Here is a 20592-nt window from a genome sequence, read left to right as displayed (position 1 = left end):
TCTCTGCATCCTGCAAGGCCACTGTTGGCAGGGGATCCCAGCAGTGCGCACACCCAGCCAGACTTCCCCCGGGCGCTTTCCAGATTAGTCTCACAGCCCACCCCTTTCTCCAGCACTCAGCCCTCCCAGCCCAGAGACTCCATGGGGGCCAGGACTTTACCCTCTTACTTCCCAGGAGCTATGCCAGGCATTTGGAGACAAGTTTACTTCTGCCATTTTGATGATTTGTTTCCTTAGCTTTCTGTGTAAGCGGATGCTTTTCCCAGTTTTATATTTCTTCGGCTATTTATTTAGGAATTGGTGGGTGAAGAGTGTTCAGAAATAAAATGTGTCCAAAAGCCAAGCCTCCTTACCCAAAAGTGCCCATCTTAGTCTGCTGCTCTGACAGAAAACCACACACTGGGAGGCTTATAACCAACAGATGTTTATTTCTCACAGTTCTGGAGGCTGGGAAGTCCAAGGTCAAGGGGAGGCATATTCAGTGCCTGGTGAGGAGGCCCCACTTCCGGGTTGGGAGGTGGCCATCCTCCCTCTGTGTCCTCACGTGGCAGAATGGGCGAGGGTGCTCTCTGGGGTCTCTTTTATGAGGGCACTGATGCGATTCACAAGGGCTCCACCATGACCTCATCACCTCCCAAAGGTCCCCACCTCCCAACACCATCACATTGTGGGGTTAGGATTTCAACAAATGAAACCTGGGGTGGGGGTGGGGGGTTGGGTATGAATATTCATTCAGTCTATAGCAGTCTCAGAACATTTTTTTTTTTAATGAGAGCATAATTATCTTAGGCACAGTGATTACAGCAGGATTTTCTTCCTCTTCCTTTGCTTTTAAACAACACGGCCTTTCCAAAATTGCACATTCTAAACTTGAAAAATTAGAACTTGCATTCCCTTTCTGCATTGTAGATTAAATAGACTGTAAGTTAGACACTGCCTTCATGATTATAGGGAGCCTATTCATGAGTTTGTTTGCTTTGAGTTGAGAAGTTCTAGTGAGAGCTACTGCCTTCACTTTCCAATGGAAGACTCCTCAGACCCTATCATATTTTATTTTATAAACAGCTAATATAGAAATGTAACACTAATCTTATGTACATCAACTCAGGGTGAATTAGCATTCATCTGTAAAAAAAAAAAAACAAAAAAACCCAAAACTTAGTGCTGGTATATTTAAGCATCTAAAAAGCATCAGTGTACTGGGGCACCTGGGTGGCTCAGCCGGTTAAGCGTCCAACTTTGGCTCAGGTCATGATCTCGTGGTTTGTGAGTTCCAGCCCCACATTGGGCTCTGTGGTGACCGCTCGAAGCCTGGAGCCTGCTTCACATTCTGTGTCTCCCTCTCTCTCTCCCCCTCCTCCACTCATACTCTCTCTCTCTCTCTCTCTCTCCTTCAAAAATAAATAAACATAAATTTTTTTTAAAGCATCAGTGTATTCCTCTTAACTTCCACAGAACGATGCCTCATTCAGAATATCTATTTCACTTACTAAGCATCTCCAGATGTCCCTTGTTTGAATCTAAATTTCTGGCCCCTAAGGCAACAAAATTAATTTTAAAGTTGTTTATAAACAGAGACACTTATGGAAACTTTGAGAAATGTTTTCCAAAAAACTTACACCATATATTTTCACCTACTTGTCTTTTTAAATTGTGTTTAAAATTGTGTTTCCATAGAAATAAAAATTTCTCTTTAAGGAGTTTTAGTCCAGGGGCGCCTGGGTGGCTCAGTCAGTTAAGCGTCTGACTTCAGCTCAGGTCATGAACTCGCAGTTTGTGAGCTCCAGCCCTGAGTCAGGCTCTGTGCTGACAGCTCAGAGCCTGGAGCCTGCTTCGGATTCTGTGTCTCCCTCTCTCTCTGCCCCTCCCCAACTCATGCTCTGTCTCTCTCACTCTGAAAAATGAATAAATGTTAAAAAAAAAATTTTAAAGGAGTTTTGATCCAAATCCGTTTTTTTCCGTATATGTCATTACCTTCTATTTTTCCCTCTTTAAAAAAAACCAAACCAAAACAAAACGAAAAACCCATGTAAAGAAAACCATACTTTAAAACACTTTAACAATTGATTGCATTAAAGCAACAAAATCAGGTCTTCAGTCATCATACTTAGAAATAATGGGAGAATTGTGAACGTGTGTACCTTTTGACCAACATTAAAAATGAGGTCTTGAGGGGTGTCTGGATGGTTCAGTCAGTTGAGCGTCTGGCTCTTGATTTCAGCTCAGGTCATGATCTCAGGGTCATGGGGTCGAGTCCCGCACTGGGCCCCATGCTGAGTGTGGAGTCTGCTTAAGACTCTCCCTCCCTCTCTCTCTCTCTCTCTTTCAGGGTGGGTGGCTCACCCAGTTAAGTGTCTGACTTTGGCTCATGTCATGTGATCTCATGGTTCATGAGTTCAAGACCCACATCGGGCTCTCTGCTGTCAGTGCTGAGCCCACTTTGGTTTCTCTGTCACTCTCTCTCTCTTTGCCCCTTCTCTCTGCCACTCTCTGTCTCAAAAATAAATAAACATTAAAAAAAAACCAGACTTTCTCCCTCTGCCCGTCCCCCCCATACATTCTCTCTCTCTCTAAAAAAAAAGAAAAGAAAAGATAGGTATTGAATATCTAGTAGTCAGTTGTGCCTTCTTGCTCAGTGTTTTACCAAACATAGAAGAATTTACAGCCTCACACATGCAGGTCAGACATAATATAAAATAAACCAAATGAATTTAATGATGGGCAAACCCCAGTGATGTAACTAGCTTTTCTGCTCCATTAAAAAAATCTCTTTGCATTTTTCAAAACATAGTGGTCCTACTCCTGTTGTTCCAGCCAAGTCCCTACACACGTGGAGGTAGCCTCCCTTTTCTATCACAGGAAGAAGCCCAGGCCCTTAGGTGCATCATGTCGCTACGTGCAGTCAGGCAGCACGGGTCCGCACTGGTAACCGCTTACATCTGTGTCACTGAGGCTTGAGGAGTCTGGAACTTCTGACTTACAGGGCTGCCTCTGCCAAAGACTTCCTGGCAAAGTGTTTTGTCTGCAAAACAGACACAATAATGAGGACCTCATATGGATTTTAAGAAATGCCCTACACCCTGGAAACTTCTTTTGGAAGCAGTGAAGGAAGAAATCCACTCTTTCCCTAGGAAAAAAAAAAAAATTTCCACAGCGGCTTTAAACTTTGTCCCTCGTAGAACACATTAAGAGCTGTTTTAAAATGCAAAAGGCCAAGTCCAAACGGTCTGATCTCCGAGGCTCTTGAGTGGTCCTCCCTAGTTTTACCACTGCGATCCTGTCTAGTCAGGCCGGTAAATGTGCCTGAGTTTAGCTGGTGGAAGACAGGGACTCCAAGGTGCGAGGTCTCTGTTGTGTATGGGCTGAATTGTGTGTTCCCCAAACTCCTATGTTCAAGTCCTAACCCCCAGGACCTCAAAATGTGACTGTATTTAAGTTAATGAGAACTTTACTGAGGCAATTAGTTAAATGAGGTCATATGGGGTGGACCCTAATCTAATAGGAAGGGTGTCCTTAAAAGAAGAGGAGATTAAGACCCAGACACGCACAGAGGAAAGACCACGTGAGGACCCAGCCATCTACAAGCCAAGGGGGGGAGGGGGAGCCTCAGAAGAAACTAATCCTGCTGACACCTTGATCTTGGATTTCTAGATTCCAGAACAGTCAGAGGATAAATTTCTGTTGTTTAAGCCACACAGTCTGTGGCGCTTTGTTACATAGCCCCAGCAAAGTGAAACACCATGCAAGTCTTCCCTTCCCTTGATGAGAATGAGCCTCAGCATATCCTTCCATTTTGGATAGAGATGCATCCTGGGAACAGGTGACAGCTGACCAGACAGTTTCTGATTGTCCATACACAGCTCTTTGAAAGAGGTGCCCCTTGTCTGACATTATGGTGGCCTTCCTTTTCTTATTTTCTCTCTGCACATTTTAACACAGCAAAAGACTAGACCAAAGAGCAAGAGGCCGAGCAAAGTTTCTAGGAGAGCTCCAGCCACAGAGCTAGCCCTCTGGGAAGCATGACACCATGCAGCCTCGCACACCTCACACCCCACCCCATTTGTGACTGGGCAGGTATGTCCCCAGCTTCTTGGAAAGGGCGCTTTGCACAGAAAGCATGGGTGACATCATTGGGGTAACCGCGAAGTACGCATTTCTGTGAGTTTGATGGCTTTTGCCAGTTGTGGAATCAAGGAGGCAAGCCTTCCTTTGGTTGATCTCTTGATCCACGTTTAGTTTTGTCTATCAACATCACATCTTGTCAGCTGAAGCTAATTCCCAACATCAGGAACTTTCTTTTGCTTTTCCCTGCCAGGTGACGATATCTGATTCTGGTACATTTGTTCTATTTGTTTGTTGATGCTTCTCCAGATTTGGGACCCGAAGTTGGAGCAGGTCCTCAGCCTTTCCGATCTCAAGAGCAGTATGGACAGTGTTGTGTTCAGAAGATGATACAATCACTTGATCACCCTTTGATGTGGTCTACGCATGGCTTGGCATGGCAGGAAGGAGTTTTCTCCCTGGGCTACCCAGGAGCAGTGGAACGCCACCTCCATGCACCAGGTAGGACCACGAGAAGAGCCCAGCAGCCAGGCCCAGCCACTGTACCCAGCCCTGATCTCTCACAGCCTTCTGACCTCCTGAATCCTGTTCCTGACTCACTTACAGCAGCCACACCTCTTATGTTACATTTTTTTATATTACTTTTAAACGGCAAACTCATTAATATGTGCCTTGAGGATTTACAAAGCTCACGGTAAAATATGTTTTGTTTTCACAGCTGCACTCACACACTTAGATGAGGCCATTTCGAGGGAGATAGTATGATGTAATGTGGGTGACAGCACAATTGTCATCCTGCTAGAGGGGACAGTATTGTGATCTCAATGGAAAAGAAAAGTGAGGCTTTCATCTGTAAGCTCAGATCCCATTTACCGCAATAATCTCAACCTTTGAGTGGGGCTGGGAGTGGAAATTACTACAAGCTGTTGAATACAGATGACATCATCCTGCCACCCACAAATCTTACGAGTTTGACAGCCCAGAAGAAGGCATACGGCTAGAAGGAATACAACTCCAACTAAGTCAACAAGTTTTGTGTGTTTCAAAGGTTTTCATAGACGTTCTCTTCTCCATTTTCTGTTTTGGTTTGGCACCCGCCACGACAGTAAAATGATGACCATGACAACAGCCATTAGCGTCCCCAGAGCCACGACCAACAGCTCCCTCTGAGTGGAATTTTGAGAGTGTTGAGTCCTTTTCCATAGAACTCTCACCACATGGGGCTCCGAGACGCTGAGGTTTTGGCGGGTGTAGGTTCTGTCCTGCTGTTAGTCCTGGGGCAGTTTTCTCGGCTATAACGCTAGTCTGGGCTTTCCAGTTAGGCTGTCAGAGCCGGTATCTGCCACGTGTACACAGAAGTTGTCACAGGTCCCGAAGACGGCGCTTCCCACTTGCCGATTCTGCAGCTGCTCTCCTGTGTTGGGTGGAATGCTGGACACGTAGGTACCTACGCTCACATTCTCTTCCATTAAAGGACACCACGCCTTCTTTACATCACCTGGGATTGCTTCCACCTGCAGAATTCCTGGCACTGTCCTTCTGGATATGGTATATCCACGTTATGGAACTATGTAGGCTGCTAATCATAAAAATGGAAATCAAGAGGGGCACCTGGGTGGCTTGGCCGGTTGAGTGGCCAACTCTTGATTTCAGCTCAGGCCATGATGTTTCGTGAGGTCAGGCCCCCACATCGGGATCTGTGCTGACCCTGAGGAGCCTGCTTGGGATTCTCCCTCCCTCTGCTCCTCCCTGCCCCCCAGCTCGTGCTTTCTCTCTCTCAAAATAAATAAATAAACTTAAAAAAAAAATGGAAACAAAGAAAAGGAAGCAATTTCAAAGGAACAAATGGCACCAAAGTCATAAGACACCCTTGCCACAAATGAGGCTTTGGGGGAAAAAATCCCTAAGTCTCCCATTTGCTCACTCTCAGGGCTTGGTCTGCCATGTTTAAGATTTAGTGGAAAAACTGGTTTTCATCATGTTTTAATCGTCAGTTTCTTTCTTCACCATCTACTATCATTTTGGTGGCTTTACAACCCATGTGTTTTGATATCAATGTAATGCTTTAGCAGTTACCTTTTCAGGGACAACTGTAATTCCTGAAACCTGGGTGAGAGGGCCCCTTTGCAACAGCGACACCTCTGGTTGGGAAGACTCTTGACTCTTGCTCACCATAATTTTGAATGACTGGGTCAGCATTTCCCAGTGCTTACACTTTCAGCAGGTCTCATAACCCTGGGAAGCGTTTTGGGAATATTGATTCCACCGGGCCTCTTAGATCTTGCAGAAAGAAAGCCAACAACACAAATGGTTACTCCTAAAGAAAAAAGGAATTAAGTTATCAAAGTGTTAACCGGTCTTCTCTCTCACTGTCCCTCAGTCTAGACCCTTCCACCACCCCCAGGAGTTCTGGGCTCTCACCCATCTTTCCCTTCTGATTATAGTCCTCTTACAACATTGACTCCAATGCAATTTATATTAAATTTAAGTGGAAGTGCATTCCCCACTATAATGCAAATTCCTTGCATTATACAACAATCACCTGTTAATCTTGATTTTCCCCTCCAAGTACCAACTCAGTAAATGTTTGTTGTACTGAATTATGCTCTCAGGAAAGTTACCAGACCTGAAGCCCCTGGATTTATCCTGACTAAATCTCCAGAAAGAGAGCTACTAGAGTATTTGCTTTTTTCATGAATTTAATACACGTATTCAGGTACACCGTTCCTTATATGAAAATTTCAGGGTCAGAATATACCAGAATTTTTTGCATTTTCACAAGTGAAAACAGCTCATGTATTATGTGTGATGTAGCATGCTCTCAGTATGCCATTTACCAAAAATATAAGAAAAAGGGATGCCTGGGTGGCTCAGTCAGATAAGTGTCTGACTTTTTATTTTGGCTCAGGTCATAATCCCATAGTTTGTGAGATCGAGCCTCACATCAAGGCTCTGCACTGCCAGCATGAAGCCTGCTTGGGATTCTCTCTCCCTCTCTTCTTGCTCCTCCCCCATGAACGTGCACATCCCCCCCCCCCCCCAATAAATAAACGTAAAAAAAGAAAATGAATAAGGACTAACCTTAGTTAAGGTTATGTTTTTATCATCTAATAAGTTTGCTGAAAACTTCTGTTAAAACTCTGTTTTTAAAGGTTTTGGGGGGCGCCTGGGTGGCTCAGTCGGTTGAGCGGCCGACTTCGGCTCAGGTCACGATCTCGGGGTACGTGAGTTCGAGCCCCGCGTCGGGCTCTGTGTTGACAGCTCAGAGCCTGGAGCCTGTTTCGGATTCTGTGTCTCCCTCTCTCTGACCCTCCCCCATTCATGCTCTGTCTCTCTCTGTCTCAAAAATAAATAAATGTTAAAAAAAATTAAAAAAAAAAAGGTTTTGGGATTTCAGAATGATGGAGGACCACGGACCTATCTTCAAAGAGAAAAACAAATGAATTACTTCTTTTACATTAAATTTCTAAAGCAGAGAATATATTTCTTTTATAAAATGCCATAGTCCTATTTCTGTACTCTCTCAGATTTTAAAATTTTACAAGTAATCTACTAATACATGTTCACTACGTAAAATGCCAATAGAGATAAAGCTAAAGTCGGAAGTGACTCACCTTCCCATCTGGTTTTCCTTTCACAGACTCCCTGGCCTTCGGGGAGCTCCTCAGGCACACACCAAAGCATACTACAAGACCTCATCTTTATAGAGTCCTGTTGCAAGGTGCCCTCATTTCCATCTTTTCCCTTGACCCTTCCTTGTCAAATCTTCAGTGATACATAAGGAACACTTATTGTCCCCATGTGGAGAGATGAGAAAAGTCAGAGTGAAAGACATTCAGATATTTGCTGTATGTGATAGAGAGCCAACGAGTGGAAGCGATGGTGCTAGAACCCAAACTTCTCACTTGTCAGGTGCTTTGTGTCTCCTGCCATCACAGCACAGATTCTACTCTCCTGTGGATTCCTGATACCATGTCTAGGGCCAGGGGTCATTGTGCAGAGACATGCTTTCATCTAAAAGAGGGGTCTCCTTGGATCAAGGTAGGCCATCTCCCAGGTTGCTAAGAACCCCATTCCCATTCCCCCAAATTCTGGACCAGGTTACCCTGGGAGCTTCACATAGTCATGGAAGTTCTCAAGCACTTCACTGATGGAAATTTGTCAGATTTCAATAATATCATATCTTATACCTATAGCAGCTCCTTCATTTTTTTTTTTAAATTGCTGCTATATTCTTACGAATGTGGGCAATTCACCAATTTTGGTCTTCTAAAATCACCATTTTCATAATCATATTTGTGTCAGGACTTCCTTTTTTTCTGTTTGTCTTTAAACTGAACTCTAAGAAGAAGGAATAGGCATTCTTATTCTTCGCTTATGAATGGCTTCTATAGCTTAGTTGGTGCCTTCCCATCCCAGAAACACATGTGTCTCAGCAATATAGAAAGCCTTTTCCATTCAAGGCAGAAGTCTTTTAGATGTATTCTGAAGCATAAAAATCTCCAAACATAATGTCCTCAAGGTAAGTAGAGAAAGTTCTCAGGAACAAAGTGTCATCATGAGAGATGAGAGTTTATTTTACTAATCTGGCATCAAACGCAGTCTATTAAAAAGAGATTAGTGCTTATTAACAAGATCTGGTATTAGTGACTGCTCTGAACAGGACACTATTTGGCAAGAATGCCTAAGGACCTTGTCCTATCTACACAAAAACAATGGAAGAGTACTGTCAGCCACATTGTGCTTAGGGGATTGTTTCTCACTTTAATCATTATATTTTAGAATAAATAAAATGATGTAGAATATTTGAATTAGCTATTTGCCATAATCAAGAGTAATCCCTTGCACCCCCCCCCCTTTTTTGTTTCCAGAATGTTTCATCACTTTCCTATACAAGAGGGGTGCATTTTTAAAAATGTTTTGTTCCTCATTGAAATAGGTTAGCTTTTCTTGGTGAAAAGGAGACAGGAAGGGACGGTAGTTTCTTCGTTAGTAATTTTAGAATAAGGCCTACTATTTATATAATTCATTGTGTTTTAGAAAAAAAATTGTCCTGATTCCTTTATTCAATCAAACTTTTGTAGAACTGAAAAGGCAGATTAAATTGTTATTTAAAAAAGGGGCACCTGGGTCGCTCAGTCGGTTGAGTGTCTGACTTGGGTTCAGGTCATGATCCCATGGTTGGTGAGTTTGAGCCCTGAGTCAGTCTCTTTGCTGTCAGCGTAGAGCCCACTTCAGATCCTCTGTCCCCCTTCCTTCCACCCCTCCCCCCTGCTCACACTCTCTCTCTAATATAAACATTAAAAAAAATTGTTACAAAAAAACCAAAACCAAACAAACAAAAACCTCCCCAATGTCATTAATTCTTTGCTTAAATGTCTGCAAAATTGAAAATTGGCTAGGTGGGATGAGTTTTATTTTCTCACACCTCTAATTGTTCTTCATGCTAATCAGTGCTGACAAGGATTTCAATGGCAGATGGCAGGAAGAAGGAGGAATGAAGAAGTAAAGAAAAGCCTGACTCAGTAGCAGCAGTGGTGGCTTGAACGGAACCAGACTGGGAAATTCTCAGTAGCATCAATACAGTTTGGTGACTGGGAGGGAGGGGGTTGAGCGAGGGGGAGAAGGTAAGCAGGAATCTGAAGTTTCTAGATTGGAAGCCACTCTGAGAGAATAACTTGGCTGTACTCCGGGAGATGAGAAAGAGAAGAAAAAGAAGGGACAAGAGAGAAGGAAAGTGGTGAGGCCTGACCTGTGGTGCTGAGAGAGGGAGAGGGGGCTCGCTGACTTGGGGGAGCCACCAGTAGAGCAGTGCCCCTTCATCCATATTTTCTTTTTCTGTCCTGAAGCAGATGATCCTCAGATCATTCCAATATGTCGGCGGTCAGTAGTAGCCTGACACTACGTCACAAAGTCGACATTAATTTCCTCACTTCCCCTCCTCATGTAGGCATTTTATCACCTCATATCATCACAGGAAGGGTGAGTATGGTACAGTAAGATATTTTGAGGGAGAGAGAGAGATCACATTCACGTAACGTTCATTACACTATATTGTTGTAATTGTTCTATTGTATTACTATCACTGTTAATCTCTTACCTAATTGATACATTAAACTCGATCATAGGTATGTATGTACAAGAAAAAAAAAACATAGTATGTACAGGGTTCGGTAATATCTGCAGTTTCGGGCACTAGCTGGGGTTTTAGAACAGACCCCCTGAGGGTCGGAGGGGACCACTGTTCTGCACAAGCAGAGAACACAGTGAACCAGTCTTGCCCAGTTAGCTCTGAGTTCACCCATCCAACCTCCTCACTAGCTCTCAGTGTGCTTGCTCTTCCATTGATCCCCCTGGCCCACGACCTCAGCTTGGCCTTTCCACCTCTGTGGCCTTCTATTGCTGGTCGCATGCCTCCCCTAACCCAATGTCCCACCATTTAGTCTTGCCCAGTGGCAATCCTTTAAATTCCAGTGCAAACTGTATTGCATCACAGCCTTGGTGAAAACTGATGAAGTCTTCCCACTACACCAGGATCAATTCCAAATCCCTGATCTCTAGCCTCTGCCTCGTTCATTTCTTACCATTCCTAGCCTCCCACCCTCCAAGACCCTGAGGGCTCTGATCCCCTGAGAGTGGACATGCTCTCAGTTTCCTGTCCAGTTCTTTGCCCAGGCTGCATGCCGGGTCTACAAGTTCCCTTTCTGTAAGACCAGCTCGTTGGGTGAGACTCAGGTTGTTGACTCCCTCCAGAAACACTCCCTGATTCTCTGACCCCCTAGTCAAGCAGACACTTCTCTTTTCTCTAATTCCACCTCTTCACCCCTTTTGGGGAGTGTCCCCCCAGGGTTATCTGTGGATTGTGTATCTCCTTCCCTAAACTAGAAACTCAAGTGATGTCAGAGGTTGTTTTTCTTCCATTTTGTTTCCCCCAAGGCCTAACCCCATTCTGGCACCCTCCCTCAATTAAGATCTGTGAATTAATGACAAAGATGGCATTTCTTCCATTTGAAATGAGAAAAGAGCTTTTGCTTGAGGGTGGAAAAACTGCCTCTAGTTTACTGCTTTTCCTTTTCCTTGCGAAGAACAGTAGGCGGGATGTCCACCCATCTCTCATGCCTGTGCGGTATCGCATGGGAAGACGAGCAGCTTCTATGTGAATGTGCTGCAAGCAAGACGTGTGGGTACTCAGGGGAGAGGTGTGTGTACAAGACATGTATTCCAGGAAGCCAGTTACCCTGACTCCATTATAAGTTCCATCTTCCTTCAATTACCCAAACATTTCCTGGAAGTCCTAGTTTAACAGAGTCAAACACCAGCATCTCTTAAGGAGAGAACCTATAAGGAAAATCCTTACATAAGGCACAACTGTCACAAAGAGGTAGTTTCTGACACCACTGGGTGTATCAAAGGCATGGAATTTCTCAGAGTCCAGCCACTCAGTGGGAATTTGCAGGAAAATGAAGGCACTGAAGGAAAGACAGACAACACGTGCATGGGCACACAGGCGTGCATGCACCGGCAGCCAAACTAATAAGAGGGTGTCGTCAACAATTTGGGAAGCCTATATTAAGCATTTCCATGTATCTCGAAGACTGTTAGTAAAGACTTTAAAAATAGAAGCATCCTTAAATAACTCAAGTGGCTCTCAGTGCCATTTGAAAGTTGGATGCTTAATTGCCCTTGAAAAGGGCACAGAGAAGACTTTTCACAGTTACTATCATCTCTAACCAAAAATTCTTTGTAAGGACTTGGCATATAGTAAGTGTTGGATGCATGACTTACAAACACTCTTGTGGAATATAGAAGAATCATGTTTTCTTTAAAAAGTATTATTTCCAATGTTAAGAAGAATTATACATACACACACACACACATATGCCATAAACAACAGCAGTAATAAATTTAAAAGTACTGAATACAGTCAAAGATATTGCTAAATACTAAATGTAATCACTTAATCTACATTATAAGTTGATAGGTTTCACAGCAGCTGAGTCATACCTCACTTTATGGAATAGAGCTCTTTTGTGAAAGTAAATTTATGTCTGTTTTATCATCATTAGCTTTCCTTATAGATTTAAAGGTGTATTCCAACATGTGATACATTTGAGCAATAAAAATCATAGTGGGGGAGTAGGCACTTTTTTAAGAGTCATGCTGTTGATGGAAAAACCTGTTTAAAAAGCAACATCAATATTTATAATTCGATGTATAATATTGAGACTTAAAATATGATTCCAGGAATTATATTCCCTTGGGCCTAGCTAAATCTACAGAAACCAGGAAAGTGTCCTACTTTAAACTAAATCCATGATTTTATTTCCACCTCAAGGCAAAAAGTTCATTTTTTAAAACCACAAACTTATCAAAGGGCATTTATAGAAGGTACCATGGATGGTACAAGAAGCTTTCTTTAGCCTTAAAAAATGCTATTACCTTAAAAGCTATTCCAGAGTGACTTTAAGTGCTTCTCTGTAATTTGTAGCTAGAGTATGAACTCAGCCCATTATAAATGACTTGTAAGTAATATAATGAGGGATACAATAGAACTCACAACTAGCGCCCACAGCAGACCAAGGTAAATATGCGACTACCTCCCCACCTTCTAAGCTAACATAGGAAGTATGATTAAATATTTCAAAGTACTGATAAGGCCCCCAGTGTGCAGGTGATATTTAACTACCTTTTACAGTTGGATTCTGCACAGAAGAAAGAACTATTACCAGTTAATTACCAGTTAATTCCTTTTCTGTAGAATCCATATATAGGTCTTACTCAGGTATGGCTGGAGTTGAGGAGACTCAAACAATGAGTTAGGGTTTTGTTTTTAATTTATGCACTTAGTATTTTTGTGAGAAAATATTTTTTAAGTCTCCAATTACATTACACCATTTTCTCTAAGGGAAAAAACAAAGTCACAGATATAGTACCAAATGATTCCAGAAAGAAAGTCTTAGAATAAAATTCAAACCAATGAGGGAACAGGAAATATTATGAGTCAAGGAGAGGTTTGAGGTCAAATTTGCCTTGACCACTATTGTTGTTGTTGTTGTTATTTTGTCCCCCTAGAGGAATCTTTATAGTTCTCCAATATTTAGCCAAAACTGGCATTTTCATTGGTCTTAAATAATAAACAGAATCTCCTTTTGTGTTAGTGGTATATTAAGAGTTGACTCCTGAATATCCTCACTATTTGACATGCACATTACATATGATCTTTGTATTCATTTTATCAATAGTTGCAGGACACTTGCAAGGACATATAGAAGATTTAAGCAATCTCCTTGGTGCCAATATTGAGAGCATCCAGAACTTTCTGGAAACTTTTCCAGGGCTGATGGTGAATGCTGTATGTCTCAAGATGCCCAAGCCCAGAAGGGTGTAAGATCTTCAGATGTGACCTCCAAGTTCAAGTATCCCCACATTGCTGGACTAGAATTATTCCTGCTTCTAATCTTTCTTGGTAATCCCTCAGTCATATGTCTTAGAGCCTGAATGTTACAGAGATAGAAGTGGGCTACAGGGTAAAGAAGTTGCAGGGTATGTTTTAACCTATAAAAACCTTCATTTGGCATTTAAACTTATACAAATTTATTTGAGTTCATTTCTTTGAGCTGAAGGACATGCATCACCTCCTCCAGCGCTATAAGTAGGTACCATGAGCCCAATAAAGTGTCCCAAGGTTTTGCCGGTTGAGTGAATTCCTGGCAACTCCAAAGCTGCAGCTGCTTAATGGACAACTCAAGAAGAGTAACATAGTTCACTCTGTGTACTAAATTAATGGATTGTTTACATAATGGAAAAATATCAGATCATCATTAAGTCCATTATGTTCTGGAAATATAGACCCTGAATGCAAAAAGAATATTCTCTCGGCATTTCCATTAAAAGTCTTAAAATTGTTCAAGCACTTGTTTTCAGAACTATTCCTAAGAATTAAAAAAATATTCTGAAGGATCCTAAGGAAATAAACTTGGAGGTTACAAAATATTTTCTTGCTTGTTGTTGTTTTGTTTCATTTGCTATTATAAACAATACATGCTCATCATGAGCTCTTATTATAATAAAAAAAGTTCAAAAAAATTTAAAATTTGATTAAATACATCTATGGTTAAAACACCATGCAGCCACTTAAAATGATGCCTCAGTAGAATATTTAATTAAAAGGAAAGTCACACACAATATATTAAATTAAAAACTGCCACAAAACACATGCTGAGGAAGATGACGCAAACAAATGGAAAGGTATACCATGCTCATAGACTGGAAGAATTAATAATGTTCAAATATCCATACTACCCAAAGCAACCTATAGGTTCATTGCAATCCCTATCAAAATACCAGTAGTATTTTTTCACATAACTAGAACAAATAATCCTAAAATTTGTGTGGAACCACAAAACAACCAAAGCAATCTTGAGAAAAAAGAACAAAGCTGGAGGTATCACAATTCTAGATTGTATGATATCCTACCAACCTATATTAATGAAAACAATATGGTACTGGCACAAAAGCAGACACACAGATCAATGGAATTGAGTAGAGATCCCAGAAATAAACCCACATCTATATCAATTAATCTATGACAAGGGAGGCCTGAATTATACAATGGGGAAAAGACAGTCTTTTCAATAAATGATGTTTGGAAAATTGGACAGCTACACGCAAAAGAATGAAACCAGACCATTTTAATACATCATACACAAAAATAAATTCAAAATGGATTAAAGACCTAAATGTGAGATCTGCATCCATAAAACTCCTGAAATAAAACATAGACAGTAATCTCTTGGACATTGCCCTTAGCAACATATTCGTATCTCCTTGGGGCACCTGGGTGGCTCAGTCAGTTAAACATCTGACTTTGGCTCAGGTCATGATTTCAGGGTTTGTGAGTTTGAGCTCCATACTGACAGCTTGGAACCTGGAACTTGCTTCGGATTCTGTGTCTCCCTCTTTTTCTCTGTCCCTCCCCTGCTCTTGCTCTCTCTCTCTCTCTCTCAAAAATAAATAAACATTAAAAAAAGTTATATCTCCTCAGGCAAGGAAAACAAAAGCAAAAATAAACTATTGGAACTATACCAAACTATACTATACAAAAGCAAAAATAAACTATTAGAACTATACCAAAGTAAACTATACCAAAATAAACTATTAGAACTATACAGTGAAGGAAATCATCACCAAAACAAAAAGGTAATCTAATGAATGGGAGAATATATCTGCCAATGATATATCTGATAAGGGGTTAATATCTAAAATATATAAAGAAATTATACAGGGGCACCTGGGTGGCTCAGTTGGTTAAGCGTCTGACTTCAGCTCATGTCATGATCTCACAGTTTGTGAGTTCGAGCCCCACATCGGGCTCTGTGCTGCCAGCTCAGAGCCTGGAGCCTGCTTCGGATTCTGTGTCTCCCTGTCTCTCGGCCCCTCCCCTGCTCATGCTCTGTCTCTGTCTCTCAATAATAAATAATGTTTAAAAAAAAGAAATTATACAACTCAACATTAAGCAAACAAACAATACAATTAAGAAATGGGCACAGGACCTGAATAGATATTTTTCTAAAACAGACATCCAGATGGCCAACAGACACATGAAAAGATACTCAACATCACTCATCATCAGGGAAATGCAAATCAAAACCACAATCAAATATACCTTACACAAGTCAAAATGGCTACTATCAAAAAAGACAAATATATCAAGTGTTGGGGAGGATGTGGAGAAAAGGAAACCCTTGTGTACTATCGGAGGGAATGTAAATTGGTGCAGCCACCGTGGAAACAGTATGGAGGTTCCTCAAAAAATTAAAAATAGAAATACCATATGATCCAGCAACTCCACTACTGGATATTTACCCAAAGAATACAAAAGCATTAATTTGAAAAGATGAACCCCTATGTTTACTGCAGCCAGGATATGGAAGCAATAGCCAGGATATGGAAACAATCCAAGTGTCCATCAATAGATTAATAAAGAAGATATGATACACACACACACACACACACACACATTGGAATAGTACTCAGCCACAAAACAAAATGATATCTTGCCATTTGTGACAACATGGATAAAGCTAGAGAGTATTATGCTAAGTAAAATATCAGTCAGGGAAAGACAAATAGCATATGATTTCACTTATATGTGGAATCCAACAAACAAAACAAACACACTCCTAAATACAGAGAAAAACTGGTGGTTCCAGATGGGAGGTGGGGTGGGGGGTGGGCAAAATAGATAACGGGGATTAAGAAGTACAAACTTCCAGTATAAAATAAATAAGTCACAGAGATTAAAAGTACAGCCCAAGGAATGGAGTCGATAATATTGTAATAACGTTGTATGGTAACTACATTTATCATGGTGAGCACGGAGTAATGCATAGAATTGTTGAGTCAATATGTTGTACACCTGAAACTAATAGAATATTGTATGTTAATTATACTTCAATTTTTAAAAATCAAAAAAGGGGTGCCTGGGTGGCTCAGTCAGTTGAGCGTCCGATTTCAGCTTAGGTCACGATCTCACAGTCTGTGAGTTCGAGCCCCATGTTGGGCTCTGTGCTGACAGCTCAGAGCCTGGAGCCTGCTTCGGATTTTGTGTCTCCCTCTCTCTCTGCCTCTCCCCTGCTCATGCTCTGTCTCTCTCTGTCTCAAAAATAAATAAAAACATTAAAAAAAATTTTTTTAATCAAAAGAAAAAAAACACATGCGGCACCTGAACTTTATTAAATGAGATACTGCATGTGATAAGCTTAGCAGTATGCAAAACTTTTAATATACAATAAATGTTAACTATCATTATGTATATATAACAAAAGACTAGAAAACATATTCTGAAATAGGAGTGGTATCTGAGTGGTATCTGTTGTATCTGAGTGACAGGAATATGGATAATTTTATTTTCTTCTTTTTGATTGGCGCATTCTGAATTTCTCACAATAAATGTGTAAGAAAAAAAAACGAACAAAAATTACTACTCTCCAGAACTATATTCTTTTTTAAAAGTTTTTGTTTAAATTCCAGTTAGTTAACATATAGTGTAATATCAGTTTCAGGTGTACAATATAGTAATTCAACACTTGCATACAACATCCAGGACTCATCACAACAAGCACCCTCCTTAATCCCCATCACCTATTTCACTCACCCCCACCCCCTCCCCTTTAGTAACCATTAGTGTATTCTCTACAGTTAAGAGCCTATTTCTTAGTTTGCCTCTCCCTCTCTTTCTTTCCCTTTGCTCATTTGTTTTGTTTCTTTTTTTTTTAAGTTTATTTATTTATTTTGAGATGGAGTGAAAGCCTGAGAGAGAGAGGGTGAGAATGAGAATCCCAAGCAGGCTCAACACCCTCAGTGCAAAGCCCCATGCAAAGCTCAGACCCACAAACTGTGAGGTTATGACCTGAGCTGAAGTCGGAGGCTTAACCAACTAAGCCACCCAGGTGCCCCTCATTTGTTTTGTTTCTTAAATTCCACATGAGTGAAATCATATGATGTTTGTCTTTCTCTGACTTATTTCACTTAGCTTAATATACTCTAGGTCCATCCATGTTGTTGCAAATGGCAAGATTTCATTCTTTTTGATCACCAAGTAGTATTCCATTGCATATGTATACCACATCCTCTGTATCCATCCATCAGTAGGTTGACATTTGGGTTGTTTCCATAATTTGGCTATTATTGATAGCACTCCTATAAACATTGGGGTGCACGTGCCTCTCTGAATCAGCCTTTTTGTATCATTTGGATAAATACCTAGTAGTGGAATTGCTGGGTTGTAGGGTAGTTCTATTTTTAATTTTTTGAAAAACCTCCATACTGTCTTCCAGAGTGGCTGCACCAGTTTGCATTCCCATCAACAGTGCTTGAGGGTTCTCCTTTCTCTACATCCTTGCCAACACCTATTGTTTCTTGTGTTGTTGATTTTAGTCATCCTAGAACTATATTCTTAAATAGAATACTCAAGTTAGATTCCTTTTTTGAAGCACCTGTAACTAATTTATATGTATTAATATGTGTATATGTTATGTGTATCAGAAATAGTTTTTAAAACATTAATTATTTAAAAAATATTTATTTTACAACATCAAGAGAAATAGATTTTTTAAATTTAAATTCAAGTAGTTAACATACAGTGTATTCTTGGCTTCAGGAGTAGAACCCACTGATTCATCTCTTACATATGCCACCCAGTGCTCATCCCAAAGAGTACCCTCCTTAATGCCCATCACCCATTTTACCCCCTGCTTCCCTCCAGCAACTCTCAGTTTGTTCTCTGTATTTAAGATTCTCTTATGGTTTGCCTCCCTCACTGTTTTTATCTTAATTTTAATTAGAAGGAAAAAAGAAAGGCTTACTTGTAGAACTGCATGAGAATACTTGACTTTCATGTGACTTCATATTATTGTTTTCCTCCCCAAAAGTTTGTATATTCCAAAAAATCAAAACTGGGTATTTAATTATACTCTAAGGTTTTTGTTTTTTTTTTTTTAATTTTAGAGAGACAGCAAGTGAACTGGGGAGAGAGCAGAGGGATAGAGAGAGATAACTTAAGCAGGTCCCATGCTCAGCGAGGAGTGTCATTCAGAGCTTGCTCCCACGACCCTGGGATCATGACCTGAGCTGAAATCAAGAGTTGGATGCTCAACCAACTGAGCCACGCAGGTGCCGCACATTGTAAGTTTCTTGACAGCAGGAATTATTTCTTACTGGCTTTGTATTCTTAGAACCTAGTCCTAAACACATAAATGGTTAAATGAATAGGCTAACAAATGTCTAGATATGTTTTGTACAATCTGTATAATTCTCCCATATGTAGCTATTCATTCACATTAAGAAACATTTCTCTCTAAAAACAAACTTGGAGCATGGACAAACCAAGAGGATAGCATTTTGAAAGTGACTTCTGCAGGCTGTTTACCATGATCTGCTATAGAACTAAGATCATAACTGTGTAACAGAATTTTAAATGGCTTAGGTTTAGCTGAATAACCAAGGGTAAGGTTTATGACCTTGGGCTAGACTCTCTTCCTCTGAACCAAGCAAACTGACCTGAGAGGAATCAGAGGATGTCCTTGGACCCTGTTAGTATCATGCTGTAACTGACTGAACCATCAGAGCATGCTTGCCAGTGACTCTTGGCCTGATCTGTGCCAAGTCAAGGAGATATCCTGCAACTCATTTACAATGGAAGGGCTGTGGGGATTACATAGTCCTTGAATGAACCCTTTCTTATAACATGCCTGGGTCATTCCCTGCCACTTGGTTCTGGTTTCCAGAATCCTTCCATGCACACAGGCTACTCCCTGCCTCCAGGAGAATACACCCCAGTGGAATCCACCCAAGTACAACCTTGATAAGGTTCAAAAGCTCCTCTCAAAGCAGGAAATAATTAACTTATGAATTTCCCAGGCTAATTTTATAGACTAACCATCAAAAGGAAACTCTTGATATTGACAAGTGTTCAGGTTGTTTTCTTACTGAAAACCTAGTGTTTAGTAAATAATCCCAACTACAAAGTAAAGAAGAAAAGTGGCACTTTAAAATGAACTCAGATGATTCAAAAGTTTTTACTATTGCTTCTAGGAGTTAATCACGCAATGACATATTTCCTTTCCTAAATAAACATTGACTTTTTGACATCTGGGGTTGGATCTCTTACACTTATGGACACGGCTCAGTTCCTGGATAGAGTAGAGTTAGTTACACAGAACGAGTCATCATGCCACACCTCGGTGTGCTCACCACTAGGACACTAATAAAGGACTCACAATAACTTCACAGATTTCATCTCTGCAAGGAGTGCCATAAGAGGAAAAGTGGTTCTTAAACATAAGAGTGGCAGGGAATGATAGAAAATTTTCTAAGATTAAATACGGATTTGGTTTGTTTACTCTGTGGGGATAATGCAGCACTAAGCATATTAAGTAATAGCATGAAGAATAGATTTGTATGCTGAAGAGCCTAATTTACAACTCAAACTTCCATAGGTCCTGTCCTCTACAGGTTATAATTATTCAATTTCCTTTCAAATCTTATGGTCTCCCACTTTAGGGACTGAAATTCTCCAGAACTTCCTGTGATTATTTTTTTCCTAGTGTTCAGGGAAGGAAGGCTTATTTAACACACAAAGTTGAATTCTAAAATAAACAGAGGTCTTAAGATATGAGGCCAAGAGTGAAAAGAGACTAAGATTGTATATGGGGCAAAATTAATATAGATAGTAATTAGTTTCATAAAACAATTATAAAAACTGCCTTTAAAGAGAAAGTTTATTAACTATATCTGCATAGCTAGAACACAGATTTGAGAAATTTTAGGGGAGAAAAACAAAGTTCTAATCCTCTTCAAGAACTAGAGTGTGTCTCTTTTTGGAACCTGTGAAACTGTGACCTTAGCTTTTAATTCATTTAACAATGAATGTCTAACTATATGCCAAAGAAGCATTCTAAGCAATGAAGATATGGCAGAGAGAAAAGACAAGGCATTTGCTCTTAGGGGGTTTACAGTCTTGTGAGGGGG

At 40.7% G+C, this 20592-nt stretch overlaps 1 long non-coding RNA gene across 1 annotated transcript; it reads right to left on the bottom strand.

Moving 5' to 3' along the window:
* Nucleotides 1-405: 405 nt before the first annotated feature.
* LOC131513815 (uncharacterized) lies at nt 406-7423 on the bottom strand. Its single transcript, XR_009262810.1, has 3 exons — nt 7144-7423; nt 6139-6379; nt 406-3022 (listed from the first exon to the last, which is right to left on the bottom strand). It is a non-coding gene; the product is annotated as an uncharacterized LOC131513815 (long non-coding RNA).
* Nucleotides 7424-20592: the final 13169 nt, after the last annotated feature.

This window comes from Neofelis nebulosa, chromosome 6 (genome assembly GCF_028018385.1).
Source record: "Neofelis nebulosa isolate mNeoNeb1 chromosome 6, mNeoNeb1.pri, whole genome shotgun sequence".
NCBI lineage: Eukaryota > Metazoa > Chordata > Mammalia > Carnivora > Felidae > Neofelis > Neofelis nebulosa.
The sequence above is the reverse complement of the archived record's forward strand: the minus strand, read 5'-3'. Positions and strand labels throughout refer to the sequence as shown.